Below are 26,384 nucleotides of genomic sequence, written 5' to 3'. Positions count from 1 at the left end.
AGTTAATGGTCTTTTTGACAATAATGCCCCCTGCCCCAACAACTAATCCACCTCGTACATCCCTGAGTCCAACCTGGCCCAACAGCCTGAGCCCAACTCCACATCTATCCCTAAACCTGTCAAGCCCAATATTAATTATAACTCAAACAGTAATGCTAATGTCCACAATTATGAGCCGATTATCGTAAACAACACCATCGATCTACATTCACCTGTATCATCTCCTACACTGATTCATGCACTTACCACAGATGATCAAGCTAACTCTCGAATTCAAAAAAACAATTCCCATCAATGAAAACCCTATCATCGATCAAAACACACCTGTATTGACACCTACATCGACTCATCCTCATATCATCGAAGACCAAACAGATTACTCCTTAGAAAATAACCCAATCGTTGCATCCATCAAATCTCACCAAAAACCATCCAACTCCTCTACCGGTAAAAATAGACCTCTTAGTTTCAAACGGGTTGCTAGAAACACCACTCATATTCCTAAACCAACATCACATAAACCATCCGATCATAATAGCAGAATCCCTCATAATGGTATACGATCCAAAATCAGTTATGTGTAACATTGTGCAAGAAGTGGTCACAAATTGAAACTCTCCCACTTAGCCAGAAGGCGCATAACATCCTCCAAAAGCGGCAACATCAAAACAAAAAGCATATCTGGTTCATCCAAAAACAAAAAGAACAACTCGACAAACACATCAAGTTGCTCCTTTGGTACTAAAGCTGTCGGTGAAGAACTGGGCATCCGCTGGTGTAAAAACCAGTAACATCTCTACGCACCATCTTAGTTTTGTAAGTCTTCTTATGTGTACAATATCTCTTAATATTTGAGGTATTGGACAAGTGGGTAAAATTGATTGGTTAAAAAGAATATGTAATTACGAAAAATCGGTAATTCTAGGCCTTCAAGAAACAAAATGTGGGAATACTCAAGAACATCTCATTGAGAGATTCTGGAGTGGTACCAACTTTAAATTCGAACAATAAGACACCATTGGGGACTTGGGTGGGATTTTACTAATTTGGGATACGAATATCATCACACTCGAATAAGCCATCGAAGGTGAATTTTTCCTTGTAATAACTGGTGCATGGGCAGGATATGGCACTAAATTTGTAGTATAAAAATTGATGGTAGACCGCTTGCTATGTCCTATTTAGTGATGCCCATCCCTAGTTTTGACGTAGTGTTAGGGATGAACTGGATGAGCCTACATAAGGCCCCCATGAAAAAACTTCAAAGACTGCTCCAAAGGGATACCGGTGGTGGATCAAAGCTGAACTTTGACCCTCGTCCATCCAGTGAATGGGTTTGTGTTCTGGGGTCAAAGTGTGAAAAGAAGATTGTGACCTTCCATTTGACCAATGGAGCCCGTATTGTGACTCGAGGGGAACAAAGTGTGTTCAGTTTTTCATTGATTTCTATGATGAAGGTGAAGAAGTCACTTTCTAAGGGGTGTGAGTCTTTTATGGCTTATGTTATTGATGCTAAGATATAGAAGAGATCTGTTACTGATATTCCGGTGGTTTCGGAATTTCCTGAAGTATTTCTGGATGAGTTACCGGGGTTGCCACCAGTAAGAGAAGTAGAGTATAAGATTGAGTTGGTTCTGGGAACAACTCCAGTAGCTAAGGCTCCTAATAGGTTAGCTCCTTCTGAAATCAGAGAGATGATGTCTCAGATACAAGAATTATTAGACAGAGGGTTGAAAAGATCGAGTTCCTCACTATGGGGTGCGCCGGTGTTGTTTGTAAAGAAGAAAGACGGTACTCTGAGAATGTGTATAGATTATCGAGAGTTAAATAAGAGAAAGGTTAAAAATAAGTATCCGTTGCCTAGAATCGATGATCTGTTCGACCAGCTACAAGGTGCGTCGTACTTCTCGAAAATAGATCTTAGATCCGGGTATCATCAGGTTCGGGTTGTAGATTCGAATATACCGAAGACAGCGTTCAGAATGTGATATGGGCATTACAAGTTCTTAGTTATGCCATTTGGGTTAACAAATGCTCCGGCAGTCTTCATGGATCTGGTGAATAGGGTTTGTAAACCGTATTTGGATCAGTTTATTATTGTGTTTATTGATGATATATTGGTGTATTTAAAGACAGAGGTTGATCATACGACATATCTTCGGTTAGTGTTAGAATTGTTAAAGAAAGAGCAATTATACGCTAAGTTTTCAAAGTGTGAGTTTTGGCTCTGAGAAGTACAGTTTCTGGGTCATGTTATTTGTGAAGCCGGTATTAAAGTGGATCCGTCAAAAATAGAAGCGGTAATGGGTTGGAATTCACCGAAGACACCGACAGAAGTTAAGAGTTTCTTGGGTCTTACGGGATATTATCGCCGGTTTATAAAAGATTTTTCTAAATTAACGGGTCCATTAACCAAATTGACCAGAAAAGACGTAAGTTTTCGATGGAGTGACCAACAGGAACAAGATTTTCAAACTCTGAAATAGTTGTTATGTCAGGCTCCAGTGTTAGCATTACCAGAAGGTTCAGACAACTTCGTGGTTTATTGTGATGCGTCAATTGCCGGGTTGGGGTATGTACTGATGCAGAGAGATAAAGTTATCGCGTATGCTTCTCGTCAGTTAAAGACACACGAACGTAATTATCCGGTTCATGATTTAGAAATGGCAGCAGTGGTGTTTGCATTGAAGTTATGGAGAAATTATTTATACGGTACAAAGTGTGTGATATGTACTGACTGTGTGATATGTACATACTATAAGAGCCTCCAGTATATTTTTACGCAGAAAGAACTGAATATGCGACAAAGACGGTGGATTGAGCTTATAAAAGACTACGATTGTGAAATAAAGTATCATCCGGGCAAAGTGAAAGTTGTTGCCGATGCTTAAAGTCGTAAAAAGACCGTGGAGACCGTGAAATTTATGACAACCGAAATAGTTTTAGACCTTATTGGACCGTTAAAACAAGTTCAAGCCCAAGCTTTATTGAAGGAGAATTTAAAGACTGAATTAATGACCAAAATAAAAGACCAATTGACTGACAATTCTCGTGGACTTAAGACGTTTAAGAACTGAATTTAGGTGCCTATGCTTGGAGATTTGAGAAAATTGATCTTAAATGAAGCGCACAAATTGAGGTTTACCGTCTATCCGGTTAGTACCAAGATGTATAATGACTTGAAATCGATGTATTGGTGGCCAACGATGAAGAAAGATGTTGCTCAATTCGTAGAAAGATGTCATATTTGTGCTCAGGTTAAAGATGAACATCAGAAACCCTATGGTTTGTTACAGCAGTTGAAAATTCCAGAGTGGAAATGGGATCATATTACGATGGATTTTGTAACCAAATTACCTAGATCTCAGAGAGGTAATGATATGATATGGGTAATTTTTGATCAACTGACAAAGAGTGCACACTTTTTAGCAACAAAAGAGACAGCCTCGTTGAGCGTTCTGGCAGAGTTGTACTTGAAAGAAATAGTTAGCCGACATGGGGTTCCGTTGTCTATCGTATCCGATAGGGATTCTAGATTTGTGTCTAACTTTTGGAACAGTTTACAGAAAAGTAAATCTGAGTACAGCATATCATCCACAGACCGACGGTCAGAGCGAACGTACAATACAGACACTAGAGGATATGCTTAGATCCTGTGTGTTAGAGTACGGTGGTCAGTGGGATATACATTTACCTTTGATCGAGTTCGCTTACAACAATACTTATCATTCGAGTATTGGTATGCCGCCTTATGAAATGCTATATGGTCGCAAATGCAGAACGCCAACTTGTTGGTTAGAACCTGGTGATAAATAGTTTGCAGGTCCAGAATTAGTTCAGATAACAGTAGACAAGGTAGCGATAGCGCGTGAAAAGTTTAAAGCGGCACACGATAGACAGAAAATGTATGCTTATCCACATAGACGTCCGGTTAACTTTGAGGTCGGGGATCACGTTTACTTGAAAGTTTCGCCGTGGAAGGGTGTGATCAGGTTTGGTAAACGAGTTAAATTAGCTCCAAGATACATTGGGTCGTTCAAGATTATCCAGAGAGTTAATGATCAGACAGTTGTGTTAGAACTTCCGACAGAGTTGGCAGGGATACACAACACCTTCAACGCATGTTACCTTAGGAAGTGTAAGGTCGATGATGAGACGCAACTGGTTCCATTGAGTGATTTGAGGGTAGACTTGAATCAAAAGCTAGTAGAAGAACCAGTTAGGATTGTCGATAGAAAGGTGACAAAGTTAAGAAAGAAGGAATTCCATATGGTGCTTGTTGAGTGGAAGCATAGTTTAGGATCGATCCTTACGTGGGAGACCGAAGAGCAGATGAAGGCTCGTTATCCACGTTTGTTTCACCATGACCAGATTTCGAGGACGGAATCTTCTTAAGAGGGTGGATTTGTAACATCTTCAGATCGGTCATAGATGTAAGATGACCTTTTTACCCTTATGCATAATTGGGTGATTAATTATGCTTTTATTTCAATTTAATATTTAGTGTTATTTTATTATTTGGTTAAGACTAGTGTGTGACAAGGGTCACAGAACAGGTTCATTTATTTAATTTGGACTCCGTTAGGGCAGTCAAATTAAGTACGAAAGTTATCAGATAACTGGTAAATACCCGTGTGTGATGGGTATGGGATTTTAACCCCAATTAAGTGTATAATGCTGCCTTCTTCCCTCATTTTCCCCATCTCTCTAAAAATTTCCCCTAAACACTCCGTACCAAACTTCACCCTCACCATCTCAAACCCTAAGTCATTTGATCTCGAATTAAAGCTTAATTTTAGTGTTAAATCGTTCCTTGTATTGTTGTAATTCTAACAATGTAAAGTTCGTTTAATTTCTTAATCAAATCAGTGATAAAATGGGTGTGTTGGTTAAGTTTTTTAAAAGTGGGTTTTGATGTCAAAATTGTTACAAACTGTAGTTGTTTGTGTTTGAATGTTGTGGGTTTATGTCCCAAAAGGTTTAGTGTACAAGAAGTGTTAGTTTTGAGGTCAAAAACATGTCCAGAATCGAGATTTGGTGATTTTGGGGTGAAATCCGCCACTTTGATGCTGCTGCAGCTGATGAACTACTTTCGGCCGATAGTCTTTGACCATTGACCGATTGTGACTGACAACCGGCCGATAGTCATGACCATCGACCGATGGTGGAAGTCCTTCGGATAGTGAAATTACATTAGACGATCGGTCGGTGGAAGAGACCATCGTCCGATGGTGTGGCGACGGTCGGCCGATTGTCTTGGTCAGTCGGCAGATGGACTTAGCCAGTGGAAATTTTGTTAAGTGTTGATTTCTAGCCGTTATGCTATCCGCGTAACTTATGATAATCAGGATGTAAATTCTGAAAATGCATAAGTGTTAGATGGACTTTTAGTGGCGCTTTTGATACTAGTTTGCTGTATTGTGCTGTTTAGTGCTAATGGACAGAAACTAACTTGATTTGCCTTATGTTCAGGTAATAAGGATAAAGAAGCAGCTCAGTGATAGATAATCTGAGCTAGTTGCTGGTATTCGGTGAGTGGGTCTATATCCGGATAGAGTATTAAGTAGCCGAGACGCTACTTGTTCAGACTCTTTATTATTATGTTTATGTTTAGTAAGATTGTCATGTGTAGTTAGATATTGCCATGCTAGTTAGGACGATTGAATGACTAATTATCTGTGATCTTATGTGCGCACTGATTGTTGGACACCAACCGAGGCGGTAAGGTTGGGAACCCACTGAGGCGGCAAGGTAGGGTTTGTGTGAGGTCGCCGTGGTAACCTGGTCGGGTCATGATGTTACTGATTATTCAGTATAGCATAGAAGGACGCATGTGTTGTGTCTGGACGGTTATGCAGTGGAGTCAGTAAAGCGGACTATCGGTAGACTGTAGCCTGATTAGCTAAGTCGTGTGCTCGTACAAGCTGTCGATCCTCATATTGTCAGTTGTTCTATACTAGTTCAGGACGTTAGCATATTTGTGACCCTTGCATGTTTTGTTGCTTATGCTTGGTCTTTTAGATAGTATCCATTCACTTAGCAGTTGTGCTAATCCCCCACATTTCCACCACTTGCAAGTTTAGGTACTGCTGGTTAGATGGGTGTCGTGGACGGGTTGAAGACATGTTTGACTATGAGCTGACTCTGATGTTTTCTGGTTTTGAAATGTCTTTATGTAACACCGTCGTTTTGGAATGTTGTAATAATGTTAACTAAAATGATTTGTTAACTGCGGTTTGTAAACGTTAAATAGGGTTATTTTGGTAATTATATATACTTCTGATGTGTTAGAAAAAAAAAATACCAGGGTGTTACATAGACGAACTTAAACACAAAAACGCAAAGGCCTAATACTTAAAGTAGACTTAGAAAAAGCTTTTGACTGTATTGAATAGGAATTTCTCTTTAACACAATGCGCTCCATGGGATTCGGTAACAATTGGATTAGTTTTATTCGTGCTTGTTTATCCTCATCGACTATATCCATCCTAATCAATGGCTCCCTAACCAAAATATTTTTCCCGGGAGAGGTATACGTTAAGGTGACCCAATCTCCCCATTTCTATTCATCATCGAGGCCGAAGGTCAAAACATCCTCGCTAAAAGGGCCATTTCAAAATAACAATTCTGCGGCCTTCACGTAGGACTTGATAATGTAACTGTCTCCCACCTACAATACACGGACGATACCATATTTTTTGGTGAATGGAGTAAAAGAAATGCTAAATATTTATCCAAATTACGTAAATGTTTTGAAAACATATCGGGTCTTAAAGTTAATCTTAAAAAAAGTAATTTATACGGAATCGGTGTCTTAAAAAATAAAGTTGACGCAGTGGCAAATTACATAAATTGCTCCGCGGGTTCTACACCATTCACATATCTCGGCCTTCCAATTGGAGTCCCTACATCAAAAGCTTCGTCATGGCTTCCGATCATCGAAAAGTTTGATAAGAGGCTCTCCGATTGGAAAGCCAAATCCATTTCTTTTGGTAGCCATCTAACACTCATAAAATCCGTTCTTAGTAGTATTCCATTATTTATTTCTCACTTTTCCACGCTCCCGTTAATATTATTAATACAATCGAATCTAAAAGTCGTAAATTTTTCTGGGGGTGGTTCTAAAGCGGACAACAAAATAAATTGGATAAAATGGGACTGGGTCTTACTTTCTTATGACAAGGGCGGCTTAACATCGACTCACTTTTTTGCAAAAACATATCAGTACCATGTGGGTTATATTATTTCTAGTATTTATGGGGCGGGGGCGGGTTAGACACTAACGCTTTTTGCAGGGACATACAGGGTATGACGATTTGGAGCGAAATCATCAAAGCTGGCATGATCGCGGATATTATTGGCACAGACTTCACAATCTCGATCTCCAAATTTGTCGGTAACGTTGCAAGCACTGAATTTTGGTCCGGATATTGGTGTGGCATAGATCGTTTGTGCTCCCTCTTCCCATGGATTTTCATGCTCGAGTCCAACAAAGATGCGCTGATTGCCGATAGAATTTCTACTGATAATTCAATCTCCACCAGAACATGGAGTTGGTTAATAGAACCTAACGGTCGCACCATAAATGAATTAAATGAACTTATAACTTGACCTCCTATTGTTTTTTGTCTGACAGGTCGGATTCATGGAAATGGTCAATGGACCCCTCGGGCCAATTCAAAACAAAGACGTTAGCAAATGCTCTTGATAATTGCAAACTAGCTCCATCATCCTCTACCGTCAAAATGTCACGCAACAAACTCATACCTCAAAATATCAACATATTCTTTTGGCGTACCGTCCTTGGTAGAATCCCGACCCGTGTAGAACTCGATAAACTTGGGGTCGATCTTGACTCGATACTTTGCCAACTTTGCAATAATCTTGTTGAAACAGTAGAACATATCATTTTCCATTGCCCCATATCAATGGAAATCTGGAACCATGTTTTGCGATTGGGGAATCTGCCATTAAACTCACTTACATGTTTCGATGACATCCATACGAACAATCAATCCTTCACCAATTCTACAAAAGGCCACCTCATTTGGCAAGCCATCAAATGGGTTTTTTGTTATATTATTTGGAAATATAGAAACCTCAAAGTTTTCTCCAATAAGGAATGGATCCCCGCTACTATAATTTCTGAAATCCTAAATCAAAGTTTCTCATGGATCTCCAAGCGTGCAAAAAAATCAAGACTCGAATGGCGACAATGGCTTAGTAATCCTTCATTTTATGTTGCCACTTCCTACACACGTACGGGCATTGGTTAAATTGTCACGGTCCGTCACTTTTTGGGTTGTATGCTCTTGGGATTAAAAGGATTAGTTGTCTCCTCCTTTGTCACCGTTAGATCGGTACTGGTGAATTTCGCTATCCTGCTTACTTGCAAGTTCAACCGATCATGCTCCCAATGCATATGGATCGCAAATATTCCTCTTAATGACGTATTTCCTATGTATTATCTCGTGTAATACGATTCACGTGTTGTATAGTCTCATGTATAGCGCATAATGTAACAATTTATTATCACTACTACATTTCGGCTCTTTTAGATGTGTGGGAAAAGGCTTTTAGACGTGTTCTGCAACACGTCTACATGTGAGGGCTCCAAATGAGTGTACTCATATAGTGCGGTTCAAGGAACCGCTCTAAAAACTAGTAATTAGACGTGTTGTCAAATCGTTAGATTAGGCTGTTCTATTTATGTCTTTTAGACGTGTTCCGTTATCTTCATTTAGACGTGTTCCGTTAGTTTCATTTAGACGTGTTCCGTTAGTTGCAACTAAATGTGTTCCGTTAGTTACTATTAGACGTGTTCCTGTATATTCCGTTAGTCACTATTAGACGTGGTCATCTAGATTCAAAAAGACGTGTTCATCTAGTTGCAATTAGACGTGTTCTTGTAGTTACAATTAGACGTGTTCATCTATTTGCAATTAGACGTGTTCCAGGATATTTTTTTAAACCCGCCAAAAATTTTAAAATATTCAAAATTTTAAATTTTTAAAAATTTAAAAATTATATATTTCAAATTGACACCAAATATAACAGACTTCTGCAAATAGACGTGTTGTATTATAACAAAAATTTAAAAAGCAATTAGACGTGTTGAATTGGTTGTGCTAGTTAGACGTGTTGAATTGGTTGTGCTAGTAGACGTGTTGAATTGCCGAACTGGTAAATACTGGTAAATGTAATAGATCAACAAGAATAAAACAATAATTAATTTTATTAATAAAGAAAACCCAAATATACATATAAATTATCTTCATAACATTTACAAATGAAAAAAGTCATAAATCTAAATCATCTAGTTATTACAAATGAAAAAAGCTTCCTACTACTCCATTTCAAAGCAAAGCATCCCGCAGCTCAAAAAATCCACATGCTCTTCAGAAAATCCATTGATTTGCTTTACCTGTTTTGAAAGAGAAGTATTTTGAACATGCATGAATATATGAACTTTAACAATAATACCAAATCTCCAAGACAGTTGACACACAATATCAGATCACATAATATACCAGACTTCAAAAAGGAGCCCACAAATGCCATTTTTCCATAATATTGTCGAGATCGATTGTAGATAAATAACGTTCATCCCATGAAAGCTGTAAATTTTAAATATGTAGTTTCTCCATCCAATGGTGGTGGTAGTTTTATATCCTCTATAGTACCATCAAATAAATCTGACTTTTTACGATACGGGTGATTCTTAGCAAGCTCTCTTCGATGCCCCATAAATGCCGGTTTCTTACAATTTGTGAGCCATATCGAGTGAGTATTTTCCTCATAAATAGGACATGCCTTTTTCCCCTTCGTACTATATCCAGACAAATTACCATAAGCAGGAAAATCATTAATGGTGCAAAAAAGCATTGCCCGTAGTTGGAAGTATTCTTTCTAGTATGCATCATAAACGTGTATGCCAGTACTCCATAATTCCATCATTTCATCAACTAATGGTTGCAAATAAACATCAATGTCATTTCCAGGTTGCTTTGGGCCTTGAATCAAAAGAGACATCATTATGTATTTTCTTTTCATACATAGCCAAGGCGGTAAGTTATAAATGCATAAAAGAACAGGCCACGTGCTGTGATGGCTACTCAAATCTCTGAAAGGATTAATTCCATCTAAACTGAGTCCGAACCTTATATTACGTATCTCATCCCCAAATCCTTCAAAATCTTTATAAATTTTTTTCCATTGAAGTGAATCGGCCACATGTCGCATTTTCCCATCATTTTTACGATCTTCAGCATGCCAACGTAATAATTTTGCATCTTTCTCATTCGCAAATAATCTCTTTAATCTTGGTATGATAGGCAAGTACCACAATAATTTTGCAGGAGGTCCATTTTCTGACACATCACTATCAACATTATCAGTTGGTTTTCCACGTTTATACCTAGATGTACCACATACCTTATATTGATGAAGGTCTTTATCTTCATTCCTGTATATAACATACAATCATTTGGACAAGCATGTATTCTATGTATTTCCAATCCCATTGGGCACATTAATTTCTTTGCTTGGTATGTTGAAACCGGAAAATCATTACCTTCTGGTAGCATTTTGTTCAACAACTCTAACATGTGACGACCCAGAAATTTCCGACCAAATTTAAACCTAATCTTATATGTTTCCGACACGATAAGCAAAGTCTGTAATGTTGAGTCTCGAAAATTATGAAACTATGTTCATAAATTCAATTTGACCTTTGACTATTTTCGACGATTCACGAACCACTATTTGTAAATATAAATGTAAGTATATATAATTGGAAATAATAAAATATAAATTAAATATGTAAAATAGTATATAAGATAATAATGTTGTTATATATATATATATATATATATATATATATATATATATATATATATATATATATATATATATATATGATTTATATACATAATCTTTATTATATGTATATTGTAATACATATTAGATATTTATTATATATTATTATATATAATATATAGTTATTAGATATTACCTAATTAGTAAATTGTAATATTAATATATTTAATTACAAGTTTAATTATAATTGTCATTATTATTAATATTAACAAACAGTACTATTAAAATTATTAAAAATTATTATATACATTTGATTTGTTATATCATTACTAATATTATTATTATCAATACTAATAACATTATTATTATAAGTAGTAATAAAATCATGATCTTAGTTATTATTATGACATTATTATTATTATTATTATTATTATTATTATTATTATTATTATTATTATTATTATTATTATTATTATTATTATATTACTATTATTTTCATTTATAATATTAAGTGTAATATTAGTAAAATTATATAAAAAGATTAATTATAATATATAAATTATTAATATATACAGTTATATATATATATGTATACTAATATATGCACAGATTACAGATGGATATATATACATACGATATTTATACAGATTATATATAGTTATATATAAATATAAAAACTATTAATTATATAAATAAATACAGAAAATTACGTTTCCACTTCAAATCACTTTCAAACCTGTGGAGGATTTTTGTTTTCTGTCTATAAAATCAAATCTAATCTATAATACCATCAAAAACCTGTTAACAATCCCTTTCGCCTTTTATTTTTTTATTATTTATGGTACCTGATTGATAATTGTGTCGACATTCAATTTCTATTTAATTCAATCACTACCAGTTGTTAAAAGAAGCCAAGGTACTTACATTATCAACTAACATTCACAAATATCATTTAACGCTTGTAATTTAATCAAATTCATCAAGAAAACTCAGGAACACAGTCGACACCTCTGTTTCTTGGTCATTTAATTGAAAAGCTCAATTTCATAATAAATTTCAAAAAGTATTAATGAGGTCTTGTTAGAAATCATGTACTTAATCTTTCTGCAAAATTTTGTGCTTCAATTCTTTCAAACGACTTCGAATTTTAGAGTCAAAGTTGATTTTTAAAAAAGTCAAATAATCTGTTCATAGTAAAATTTGTAATCATTTTGGTGTTTTAATTCAAATTGACGACTCAGATAGTTTCTAACAACGATTTGAAAACTTTTTCGTGTTATAAGTGTAGCCTAAAACATTCAAAAAGATCGAAGTTGATTTTTGAGTTGATTTTTTTTTTCTTCGTTACAGCTCCTGCTGTATCTGTTTAATTTTTTTTTCGTTTAAGTTAAATCGAATTCATCTCAAATCGTTTCTGTTTTATATTTAAATTCTAAAAAAAAATTGTATTTATGATTAAGATTAAATGGGTTCTGATCAATGTATAATATGAGGGAGAAGAAGAAAAAGGGATCACCAGATAATACGAGTTATATATAAATGAAATTTGTATATTAACAGAAAAGTGAGCTAGCTCAGTTGGTTAGATGGGTTGTCGGGTGAGCGAGAGGTCTCGGGTTCGAGCCCGGTTCGGGGCATTCTTTTTAAAACAAGCTTTGGAGGTAGTTTTCATTTTTTTTATTTGTTATTATTATTATTATTATTATTATTATTATTATTATTATTATTATTATTATTATTATTATTATTATTATTATTATTATTATTATTATTATTAGTATCATTATTGTTATTATTATTATTGTTATTATTATTATTGTTATCATTAGTATTATAGTTATTATTACCTTATGTATAAGTATTATGAAATTTGTCATTATTATTATTATTATTATAATTATGACTATTATTATTATTAACATAAGTATAATCATTAATAATATCATTATTATTATTATTATTAATATCCCTATAAGTATTGTTATTATTAGAATTTTTATCATTTAGATCAATTACTATTATTATTACGACTATAGTTACAAATAAGATTATCGTTAATATTAAGTATTAAAAGTTTATGAACTAAAGTCATATGATATTAAATAGGTGAGTATGTATATAACTATAAAGTTTATATTGATTAGGATATGAATAACATAGCTATGGTCATGAAAATTTATAAACAGAGTATTTATATATATGCACGTACAGACTTAAAACCGTTAAAATCTTAGGATATTAGTATATTATGAAGAATGTTATGAAGTAAAAGTATTATAATTAAGTTATAATTTAAGTAATATAAGCTTAAGTAAAAATTTTGATTTAAAAAGTATTGTTACAAATGTAAATTCGAAACTTCGAATATGAAAATTATATTTTGTTAAATAATATTAAGTATATATATAAATTTATGGATTTACAATATATGGATAAAATTATGATTTAAATGAGCTATTAATTATTAATATCATTATTATCAATATTATTACTGACACTACCATTAATAATAATTAGTATTATCATTATTATTATTATCACTTTTAATATTATTACTAGTATCATTATTATTATTAAAATAAATATTAGATATATAAAACCATATTTAAAACAAATAACCTAACTCTATTATTATATTTTTAATAAACATTAATTAATTATTCAAGATATATAAAATAAATATATCTAAGTTACTTATTAAACATGACGTATGAATCATTAAATATAACAATTATATTAATATTATTAATATATGAACTTGATATATGTTTTAATACATATATGAATGATATAGGTTCGTGAATCCGAGGCCAACCCTACATTGTTCAGTTGTTCAATGCCGTCATATGTATTTTTACTACAAAATACAGTATTGTGAGTTTCATTACTCCCTTTTTATATATATTTTTGGGACTGAGAATACATGCGCTGCTTTTATAAATGTTTTACGAAATAGACACAAGTACTTAAAATTACATTCTATGGTTGGATTATTAAACCGAATATCGCCCTTCAAGTCTGGTAACCTAAGAATTCAGGGAAATGGCCCCTAAATGACGCGAATCCTAAAGATAGATCTATGGACCTTGACAAGTCCCATTCGGGGTACGAATGCTTTAGTACTTCGAGATTATTATTATACAGACGAGAGGTTCTATTTGGGGATATTCTATGCATTAAAGTTAACGTCGGTTACCAGGTGTTCAATCTATATGAATAATTTTTATCTCTATGCAGTTTGCGAAATGCCTGATATGAGATGTGATGCGTTTTATGTTGTACTCGAGTTACGTGTACAATTAAATATCTGAAATCTTGTGGTCTATTAAATTGATGAAAATGAATGATTATGATAAACTAATGAACTCACCAACCTTTTGGTTGACACTTTAACGCATGTTTATTCTCATGTATGAAAGAAATCTTCCGCTGTGCATTTGCTCACTTTAGAGATATTACTTGGAGTCATTCATGACATATTTCAAAAGACGTTGCATTCGAGTCGTTGAGTTCATCAAGATTATTATTAAGTCAATTATAGTTGGATATATTATGAAATGGTATGCATGCTATCAACTTTTGATGTAATGAAAGTTTGTCTTCTAAAAACGAATGCAATATTTGTAAAATGTATCATATAGAGGTCAAGTACCTCACGATGTAACCAAATGAAATGTATTCGTCCAGATGGATTAGGACGGGTCGTGAAAGTTGGTATCAGAGCGGTGGTCTTAGCGAACCAGGTCTTGCATTAGTGTGTCTAATTGATAGTTGCTTAGATGCATTAGTGAGTCTGGACTTCGACCGTCTCTGCATGTCAAAAGTTTTGCTTATCATTTCTTGTCAAAAATTGCCTGCTTATCATTCTTAAGAAATCACTTGTATAACAACCCTCACTTTTCCATTTTGAAATTACTATATTACCCTTAGGGTTTCATTTTCTGATCCGGTACACTGTCATTAGGGTTGTTAATCAGATAATAAATGCTCGTAATAAACAAACCTAAACCCTAACCCTAATTAATGATATAAGACCCTAGATAGAAATCAATACTATAAACCCTAATATTATAAACTTTAATTATTCAAAACCCTAACCTAAATAGTAACCCTAATATAAACCCTAATTCTAATGTTAATTAGGTACATGAAGTATTAATATTACATATATGTATGTATGTATATGTATATATATATATATATATATATATATATATATATATATATATATATATATATATATATATATATATATATATATGTAACTAATATTAATTTTGTAATAACTAAAGTACTATATAACTAACCTTGTAATAAAAATAATTATATGATATATAATGTGTCACAACTATAAATAATAAAAACTATAAGTTGATAATTCAAAAATAAAAGTTTAATATTGTTAATTACCAAAAATATAAATAATTATATATAAATTCATAATTAAAAATTAAATAAAAATAAAAAGGAAATCCTAAAAATTCTAGAATGATCTCTTCATCTTATCTAAAATATATATATATATATATATATATATATATATATATATATATATATATGTATATGTGTATAGTTCGGCCGAAAGATAATCAACAAAAAAAATATATATATTATTTATACCTCCAATTTAAATTTGCAACGACCAAGTAAAAAAAAAGGATAACACTTCTTAATTTTGTTTGTTTAGCTTTTTAAGGAAGACTAGTTTAAACAATTTGACTAGATGAAGTATTCAACAAAATTCAAAGTTCTATCCAAATATTTACGGCTTTTTACTGCATTTTTATTTCTATTTATTATTATTATTTTTTTAATTCTTATCCTATAAATACTAGTCTCTAGATCAAATTTTTTTTACACTCATTCACACTCACTAAAAACATCCTCTCAAAAGATCACAAAAATATTGAGGTACAATCTTATCCATCGACTTTTTTTGTTTGTTTTTATTTTCGGTATTTTTTTTTTTTTGCCTAGTATATTTTGTTTTTTTTAAACTCGTATTAAATTGAAACACATACTAAAACTAATATGATAATACTACAATTAATATTATGTATTATGGAATGTTATAAAATTATTTTTAGGAATTTAATATTCGAATTTTTATTTTAAATACAATTAAAAATGAAATTTTTATAAATATGGGTATATACTCGAGTTAAATAACAAATAAATATATAATAGATAAAAATTATTTTTACAGGTTCCTAAATGTTAGTATGATATAAAAGTAATCAAGAATAATTTTTTTAGATTTTATAAGTATTTAAATTCGAATTATTATGTATTTAAGAGTGGTATCAGAGCCAGGTTAGTTATAGAGAACCAGTATTGCATATTAAGTGTGCCTTATGTGATAGTTAGGTGCCTTAGCAGTCCATAGGACTATAACCTTTCCTGTTTTAGTTTCTAGTGCATTTTCCCCTTACATTTTATTCGTGCTTTTGCGTCATCCTTAGAACCTACCTAACCATCTCTCTTTCTTTTCATTTAGGATGTCTCGCAATAGCTCGATCATCATCTCCGACAACGATTCCGATGGATCCTACTCCGAGAGATCTGTCCACACACCGACTTATGGACCCGTTTCCCCGCCATTTTCACCAACTCACCCAAACTATGTCCCTGCTAGTCCTCCACACTACCCTCATTTGGAAGAATCCCACACTAATGATAACTATGATGGGGATGATGAGGAGAATGAAGAAGAAGGAGTTGAGGAAGAATCCAAGTCTGAGTCCTCTGTTCAAGGCAATTGCAACAATGGCGTACCGCGAAACCTTTCGACTATTCGTTCTTATCAAAGTTTCATAAACTACCCGTCCCCTACATACAAGAGTAGTGAAAGACCCGAGCTCAGTAATATAGAAATGGTGAATGCTGATCTCATAAGCTACACCAACCGGTTTCAAGAGTTTGCTCTCATGGCTACTCCCGAGTATCTAGGAATCCAATGCTACATCAATGGATTGCCTAATGAAGTCCGAGGAGATGTTATCTTGGAGAACCCGAGCATTATACAAGAAGCTGCCTGCATGGTAAGCTATTTCATCGACAAATATAAGGAGAAAGAAGGTGCAAAAAGGAAGAGAGAAGGAATGGAGCAAGAAAATTCTAAAAGCAAAATCAACAAGTTGTATAAGGAAAAATGTCCCTATTGCAAGAGATGTGAGAAACATCATAAAGGATGGTGTAAGGCCAAGTGCACCAAGTGCGAGAAGGTGGGTCACGTAGCCAAGACTTGTGGAGTTGTTACTCCATCAGCTAAAACTCCAGCCACAAAGGCAAATCCAACCGTTCTTACTTGCTATAACTGCGGAAGAGTAGGACATTTCAAAAATCAATGTTTGGATAAGTAGAAGAATGAAGAGGCACAATGAAGAGTTTTTGGAAACCACTAGAGACATTAAAATTTTCATAGTATTATTTATGTTACCAGCTAGTACTTCTATAATTTGGAAGATTTCATTAAGTTTCTGTAATACTCCAGTTATTTTCTTTTAATGAATGATGTTATTTTCTTTTCTTTCATTTTCCATTGAATCATTTACCTCGATGAAGATGCATATTGGCTAGATGACATAGTAGTAATCTTATGGAGTGATAAAAGTATGATTTAGAATAATATAATGATACTTAATCAACGTCATTATATTATGATAAGTCATACAGAAATCCTAATGGATCATGATGGGAATAAGATTTGATCAACCTTAGGACCATTGTGTACCATTACATACTCCTTATCACTATATTGTCAACTAAAAATATCAACCCTAGATATTATATATCCTTTACTTGTAAACTATCCACGCCCGGTACTGTACCTATTGCATAGGTACCATACCGATTAGCTCCATCAGAGATGAAGGAATTGTTCAACCAACTCCAGGAACTTTTAGACAAAGGATTCATTCGTCCTAGCTCTTCACCGTGGGGTGCACCTGTTCTATTTGTCAAAAAGAAAGATGGCACGTTGAGAATGTGTATTGATTACCGAGAACTCAACAAGTTAACCATAAAAAATCGTTATCCACTCCCGCGTATTGATGACCTGTTTGACCAACTGCAAGGGTCAAGTGTTTATTCGAAGATTGATCTTAGGTCGGGTTATCATCAACTGAGGGTCAAGGAAGCTGATGTTTCTAAGACTGCTTTCCGAACTCGTTATGGACATTATAAGTTTCTTGTCATGCCTTTTGATTTAACCAATGCTCCTGCTGTATTCATGGATCTTATGAACCGTGTATGCAAACCTTATCTTGACAAATTTGTGATCGTTTTCATCGATGATATCTTAATCTATTCTAAGAGCGAGAAAGAGCATGAACAACATCTGCGGTTGATTCTAGAGCTTTTAAAAAAAGGAACAACTGTATGCCAAGTTTTCCAAGTGTGAATTTTGGCTGCGAACCATACAATTTCTCGGGCATGTAGTTGATAGTAAGGGAATACATGTCGATCCTGCAAAAATCACCGCTATCCAGAACTGGGAAGTACCTAGAAGTGCGAAGCATATTCGCCAATTTTTGGGACTTGCTGGTTATTACCGAAGGTTTATCAAAGACTTTTCTCTTATAGCCAAACCTCTCACCAAGCTAACTCATAAAGGGAAGAAATTCGAATGGTCCGAAGAACAGGAATCTTCTTTCAAGATTCTAAAGGATAAATTGACCACAGCCCCGATTCTATCATTACCTGAGGGCACTAACAATTTTGTAGTCTATTGTGATGCCTCGAATCAAGGTTTCGGATGTGTTTTGATGCAACGTAAAAAGGTTATCGCCTATGCATCTAGACAGCTGAAGAAACATGAGAAGAACTATACCACACATGACTTGGAGTTAGGAGCTGTAGTATTTGCATTGAAGATGTAGAGACATTACCTCTATGGGGTTAGAATCACGGTGTTTACCAATCATAAAAGTCTTCAGCATATTTTTGACCAGAAGCAATTAAATATGAGACAAAGGCGTTGGATCGAGTTATTAAATGACTACGACTGTGAGCTTAGGTATCATCCTGGAAAGGCGAAGGTAGTAGTCGATGCCCTTAGTAGAAAGGATCATGCCAAACCAATCCGAGTCCGAGCTTTGAATTTGTGCATTCGTACTAATCTTGCATGTCAAATCTGTGAGGCACAACTTGAGGCATTGAAGGAAGAGAATGTCCAACTCGAGGGACTTAAAGGTCTCGTAAGGCAACTTGAACTCAAGGGAAATGGAACAAGGTATTTTAATAACCGAATCTGGGTCCCAATCTTCGGAAATCTACGAGGACTAGTCTTGGATGAAGCACATAAGACTAGGTATTCTATTCACCCAGGCTCTAGTAAAATGTATCACGATGTGAAGAAGTTTTATTGGTGGCATAATCTGAAATCTGATATCGCTGAGCATGTAAGCAAGTGTCTTACTTGTTTGAAAGTTAAGGCCGAACATCAAAAGCAGTCTGGATTACTTCAACAACCGGATATTCCGCAGTGGAAGTGGGAGTGTATCACTATGGATTTTATCACTAAGTTGCCCAAGACTTCTAGTGGCAATGATACTATTTGGGTCATAGTGGATCGTCTTACTAAATCTGCACATTTCTTACCGATGAAGGAAACTGACAAGATGGAGAGATTGTCACAATTATACATTGAAGAGGTCGTCTCCCGTCATGGAGTACCTATCTCTATCATTTCTGACCGCGACAGTCGATTCATTTCTAGATTCTGGAAATCTCTACAATCTGCACTTGGTACTCAACTCGACATGAGTACTGCTTATCATCCGCAAACCGATGGTCAAAGTGAACGAACCATTCAAACATTGAAAGATATGCTACGTGCTTGTGTTATCGATTTTGGAAAAGGATGGGATAGACATTTGCCTTTGGCTGAATTTTCTTACAACAACAGCTATCACTCAAGCATTAAGGCTGCACCTTTTGAGGCTTTATATGGAAGAAAATGTAGATCTCCACTGTGCTGGGATGAACTTGAGGACAGACAGTTAACTGGTCCTGAAATCATACACGAAACTACAGAAAAGATCGTTCAGATTAAGAAATGATTAGAAACTGCCCGTATCCGACAGAAAAGCTATGCTAATATTCATCGGAAGGATTCAGAATTCCAAGTCGGTGATAAATTCATGTTGAAAGTATCGCCTTGGAAGGGCGTTGTCCGTTTTGGCAAGAGAAGTAAACTTAGCCCGCGATTTGTTGGACCTTTCAAGATTACTGCAAAAATTGGTCATGTGGCGTATCGATTGGAATTACCCTCTGAGCTTAATAATGTACATGATGTATTTCATGTCTCGAATCTTAAAAAGTGTCTTGCTGATGACACACTTGTTATTCCTTTGGATGATATCCGTATTGATGATAAAATGCATTTTGTTGAAGAACCGATAGAGGTTATGGATCGTGAGGTTAAAGGTTTGAAACAGAGTACTATTCCTATTGTTAAGATCCGTTGGAATTCACGAAGAGGCCCCGAGTATACCTGGGAACGTGAAGACCAGATGAATCGGAAATATCCCCATCTCTTCTCAACTGCTGATGCGTCCGAGAAATTCACTTGAAACTTCGGGACGAAGTTTAAATTAACGGGGAGGTACTATAACAACCCTCACTTTTCCATTTTGAAATTACTATATTACCCTTAGGGTTTCATTTTCTGATCCGGTTCACTGTCATTAGGGTTGTTAATCAGATAATAAATGCTCGTAATAAACAAACCTAAACCCTAACCCTAATTAATGATATAAGACCCTAGATAGAAATCAATACTATAAACCCTAATATTATAAATTTAATTATTCAAAACCCTAACCTAAATAGTAACCCTAATATAAACCCTAATTCTAATGTTAATTAGGTACATGAAGTATTAATATTACATATATGTATATATATATATATATATATATATATATATATATATATATATATATATATATATATATATATATATATATATATATATATATATGTAACTAATATTAATTTTGTAATAACTAAAGTACTATATAACTAACCTTGTAATAAAAATAATTATATGATATATAATGTGTCACAACTATAAATAATAAAAACTATAAGTTGATAATTCAAAAATAAAAGTTTAATATTGTTAATTACCAAAAATATAAATAATTATATATAAATTCGTAATTAAAAATTAAATAAAAATAAAAAGGAAATCCTAAAAATTCTAGAATGATCTCTTCATCTTATCTAATATATATATATATATATATATATATATATATATATATATATATATATATATATATATATATATATAATCAACAAAAAAAATATATTATTTATACCTCCAATTTAAATTTGCAACGACCAAGTAAAAAAAAAGGATAACACTTCTTAATTTTGTTTGTTTAGCTTTTTAAGGAAGACTAGTTTAAACAATTTGACTAGATGAAGTATTTAACAAAATTCAAAGTTCTATCCAAATATTTACGGCTTTTTACTACATTTTTATTTCTATTTATTATTATTTTTTTTTAAATTCTTATCCTATAAATACTAGTCACTAGATCAATTTTTTTTTACACTCATTCACACTCACTAAAAACATCCTTTCAAAAGATCACAAAAATATTGAGGTACAATCTTATCCATCGACTTTTTTTGTTTGTTTTTATTTTCGGTATTTTTTTTTTGCCGAGTATATTTTGTTTTTTTTTAAACTCATATTAAATTGAAACACATACTAAAACTAATATGATAATACTACAATTAATATTATGTATTATGGAATGTTATAAAATTATTTTTAGGAATTTAATATTCGGATTTTTATTTTAAATACAATTAAAAATGAAATTTTTATAAATATGGGTATATACTCGAGTTAAATAACAAATAAATATATAATAGATAAAAATTATTTTTACAGGTTCCTAAATGTTAATATGATATAAAAGTAATCAAGAATAATTTTTTTAGATTTTATAAGTATTTAAATTCGAATTATTATGTATTTAAGGAATATATACATCGTATAACATGCAAAAATTAAAAGTAATTGTTATAAATACTTATAATTCATTATGGTAATATTTACAAGAGCTATTAGTCATATAAAAATTATTGAATACGAAAAATTAATTAAATTAACATTTTATATATTTATCCTATATTTAATAGTTATCGAATTCGTTTAATGAATAAAACGAATTTAAATTGAATAAAAATATTCATATCAGTTATTTTTGCTTAGAAATTATTTATAACAGTAGAGTACTTATAAAAATAATTATAACAAGTTTGGAATATTATCCATATTTAAATACGAATTACCTATTAATTTAACACAAAACTATGCGAAATTCGTAATAAATATTAAACATAAATAAAAATAATTGTAAATATTTTTTATGAGATTATTATAATTATATAAAGCTTCGAAAATTATAAAAAAATAAATAATAGGTCGTTTAATATTTAATGTATATTTGTTTGTATTTAATTGTTAACCGAGAGGAAAAGAAAAAGAAATGCAAAATAAATACAAAAGTGTATTAAATTTTTTAATATAAAATTTTTATATAATAATTAGGATGTATAGGTACTGTAAAAATTATAAAAATTTATGTTAAATTAATTTCTCTTATTTATTCAATTATAAGCCTAATTTAATGGTTAAATGATAAGATAATATTAAATAAATAATATATTTATATAGAATTCGTATTTATAATTTTTGTAATATATTTGCAGAATATAGAACCTATAAAAAATATAAAAGTTTTTAATTAGGTCGAATTAATAATTAATAACTAATTAAACTTGATTAAAATGAATCGAATATGTATATATAAAGAAAATACGAAAGAAATATACAAATGAGCTATATTTATATTTATAAAATTTTACACAGTTTATACTACTTAAATAAACTTATAAAAATTTTATTTATATTTATTTAGTATTTATTGTAATTAAAAATGAATTTAAGGAAATAAATAATAAGTATAATGTTTATAATATAAGTTAATAATAATAATAATACATTATTAATAAATACTTATATTATAACTTATTAAAATACTTTGGTTATTATATAATAATTAAAAGTCAAAATAATTAATAATACTAACCATAATAATACATTAATAATGAATAATTATAATGTAACTATTAACACTTTATTATAAGTATGATTTAAAAATGAATAATAAGTCATTAATAAATAAGTATAATATAACTTGTAATATAATAATATGACTTAAACCTAAGGTGAAGGTTAATCAAAATATAACGTACAAGTCATGCGAATTTCACCGCTACTTACGGTCGAAAGTGAATGATGTCTTGGTTGCCATTTATGGGTAAGCTTGTGGATCTCGAATGCCATGACTTAGATTCTGGTCAAGAGTCCTGGGCTCCCGGTTACATCTGGTCATTCCTGACTTATTTGATAGCAACGAAGTTTGAGTAAAGTTGTACAACATCTTAAGATAGATTATAACCCGAACTTCCCAAATTTGGAAACATACTATAAATGGAAACTTTCCAAGAATAGTAACTTTTCGAAAATAGAACTCTTTTAGAAAACCATTATTAGTATAGTTACTATACTTATGTCTATTAGACAATATCTGATCGTGCATTCTATCTCTAGGTTGAGATCTCGATCACGTTCGTCCGTTCAATCCTCTCATTTGTGGAATATCTCTTCTGTGCTATTTAAGGTGAACTTCATAGCCCCGTTTTTATTTATTTATTGATTTTATAAATCTTGGGGTGAGACACATGCTTGTATTTAAATGATTTACACTTTAGACACAAGTGCTTAACTTTTTGATATGCAACTTCATGAGATTATTGTTAACTTGTATTCTTACATGCAAATCCCCGCTATAATATCGTTAATTGCTGAAATTAAAATGTTGCAAGCTTAATTATTGTGAGTAGGCCTATTGAGAGCGACGTCTCTGCCCATTGACCGATCGTCAAGGGGGTACATAATAATGATAACCGACACCCGTACAGTGTCAGGGGTGAATGTTTAGCTTGATATTATAACTCATGGCATATTGAATATTTTTGTTTCGAATTAAATCTTGTGGTCTAAAACTTTATTGATTATATAAACCTATGATGTTCACTCAACCATGGTGTTGACGATTTTAAGCATGTTTGTCTCAGGTGAAGAATAGCTTATGTGCTGCCCTATGATGCTTAGCTAGCCGATGCATTGGAGTCCACATATTTATAATTTAGCATTTGTTAAACATTGTTATTTACATTTGGGTTTGCCATGTAATACATTATTTCGTTTCCGCTGCAATACTACTATTGTTTTTAATAAAACGTCTCATTTAGAGTCGTTCTCACTTATATACTTGTGTTGTGATATTGTGAAGTCATATTTACCCCCGGCCCTATTTGGAGGTATGACAACTTGCTTATCAATCTTAATCTAGACACATCTTACTGCATTGACTGCATGAATAGGGTATAGACAAAATTCATATCTTAGCATATCTGCTAATTCATATTTTAGCGTATTTGTTACTATAAACTTTGCCTGATATATTCTGAAGATTCCTCCGTAATCTACGAAATCTTTTGCTCTATATATATAGATATTCTATGTAATTAGAATACCATCCGATAGCCGAAAATCATTCATATCGAAAAATCCTTTACTCAATCTTTTGAAATGGAACTCGTCACTAGTTCAAGTTCTTCGGAACCCGACAGCTATTCTGACATGGATATTCACCTAAGCTCCGAAAGCAGCGTAACCGGAATTGATCAACCAATTAGCCATCATCTATTTTGGATGAAATTAGGATGGGTTCGTAGCCTACTTAGTCATTGGAGACAAGAAGAAGGCGATCCTTTCCATCCACCACATTGTGCTCTTGGTGAAGAACCTGAATCACTTACCGGTGAACCTGTTCGTAATACCATTTTCTCTCTCATTTCCAGAGTATCTCGTCATGATTATATACTATCCCAAATTCTGAATCTTATTCGTCCGCTTGTCCGAACCGACAATCATACCGGTATAATAGAAGAAGTCAACGAGCTTCGCGCTCGAGTAGTGACATTGGAAAATGTGATGCACAACTTGCAGGCATCACAGGCAGCACCAACCGTACCAGAAACGCCACTAGCAGCATAACCAGTACCATCAACAACCACATTCGCACCGTAAACCTCAACTTCACAATCTGTACCTCGAGCATCAACGTAGTACGCACCATAGATAAAAAGGAATATTAATAAAGAAATCAACGATGAAGTATTGATTCATAACTTCATTGAAGAAATATTCTGCGAAGAATATGTGGTTTCTAAAAGTTTTAGAGATTATCTATTCTAGCTCAAACCGAAAAGCAAATGAGTTTAATATCATATTGACTCATTAAATCCATTATTATATCCGAAGAAAATATATTGGTATATATGTTTTCATAAAGATTGTAATTAAAAATTCTTTCGTACAAACTATTAATGGTGAAAATATTTTAACGGGTAGGTAATACCCGACGAATATTTAGATTTCACATTAATAGGTTACACTGTACATTCTTCGAAGCTGATTCAACAGTCATTTACTATCCTACTTACAACCACCAATATACGTATCCGTTCACCGTAAAATAATCATTTTCATTCAATTTCATATTTGGATTTTGACCTATCAGAATCCAACAAGTGGCATAATGAAGAAAACATTGGACAAAAATAAAATTTGTTAGAAACAAACAAATTAACTACGAGAAATTTTGTTAAGAATCCACGCTAACTGTTCCTAGCTAACTGATTACATTTTATTTATCGCAATTTAATTATCGCAATTTATATTCTCGCAATTTTATTTATCATCATTTATTTTCTGTTATTTATTTTACGCACTTTAAATATCGGGACATGTATACAAGGTTTTGACATATCATATCGACGCATCTATATATATTATTTGGAATAACCATAGACACTCTATATGCAGTAATGCTTGAGTTAGCTATACATGGTTGAGGTTGATTCTACAATAATATATATACTTTGAGTTGTGATCGAGCCTGAGACATGTATACAATGGGTCACGATACGTATTAATTAATTCGAATATTATATATGAATTATTGAATTACTAACTGTGGACTACCAATATTGGACAATTAAAAATGAATTAAAATATTGATTATAACATATGAAACTAAACAATTCTTTAAGTTTGCCACTTAATTTCATCCTAAACCTTATTTGTATCTTGACGATTCTAAACTGCGCTCAAACCTTTCATGATTCTTGAAAACACCTCAATAGAGATGATGGTCCAACCACATGTTATCCACAGTCATGCACCTGGGAGAACTTCCGGAACCTGAGTAAACGTTTAACACGTATCTGTGCTAGCTCCTTTGGCATTGTTATTACCGAAAATAACTTTGCAATCCCTTTCCAAATTAGCCGATTTTGTCACAGCTTCAGCAAATTAATTTCGACTGTTCATTCGAATAAATCTTATTATAACTTTGATATATATAAGTTTCCTTTCGTCATCGTTACCAAAGAACCGATTATATCCC

Source organism: Rutidosis leptorrhynchoides, chromosome 3 (assembly GCF_046630445.1).
Source record: "Rutidosis leptorrhynchoides isolate AG116_Rl617_1_P2 chromosome 3, CSIRO_AGI_Rlap_v1, whole genome shotgun sequence".
Taxonomy (NCBI): Eukaryota; Viridiplantae; Streptophyta; class Magnoliopsida; order Asterales; family Asteraceae; genus Rutidosis; species Rutidosis leptorrhynchoides.
The sequence above is the reverse complement of the archived record's forward strand: the minus strand, read 5'-3'. Positions refer to the sequence as shown.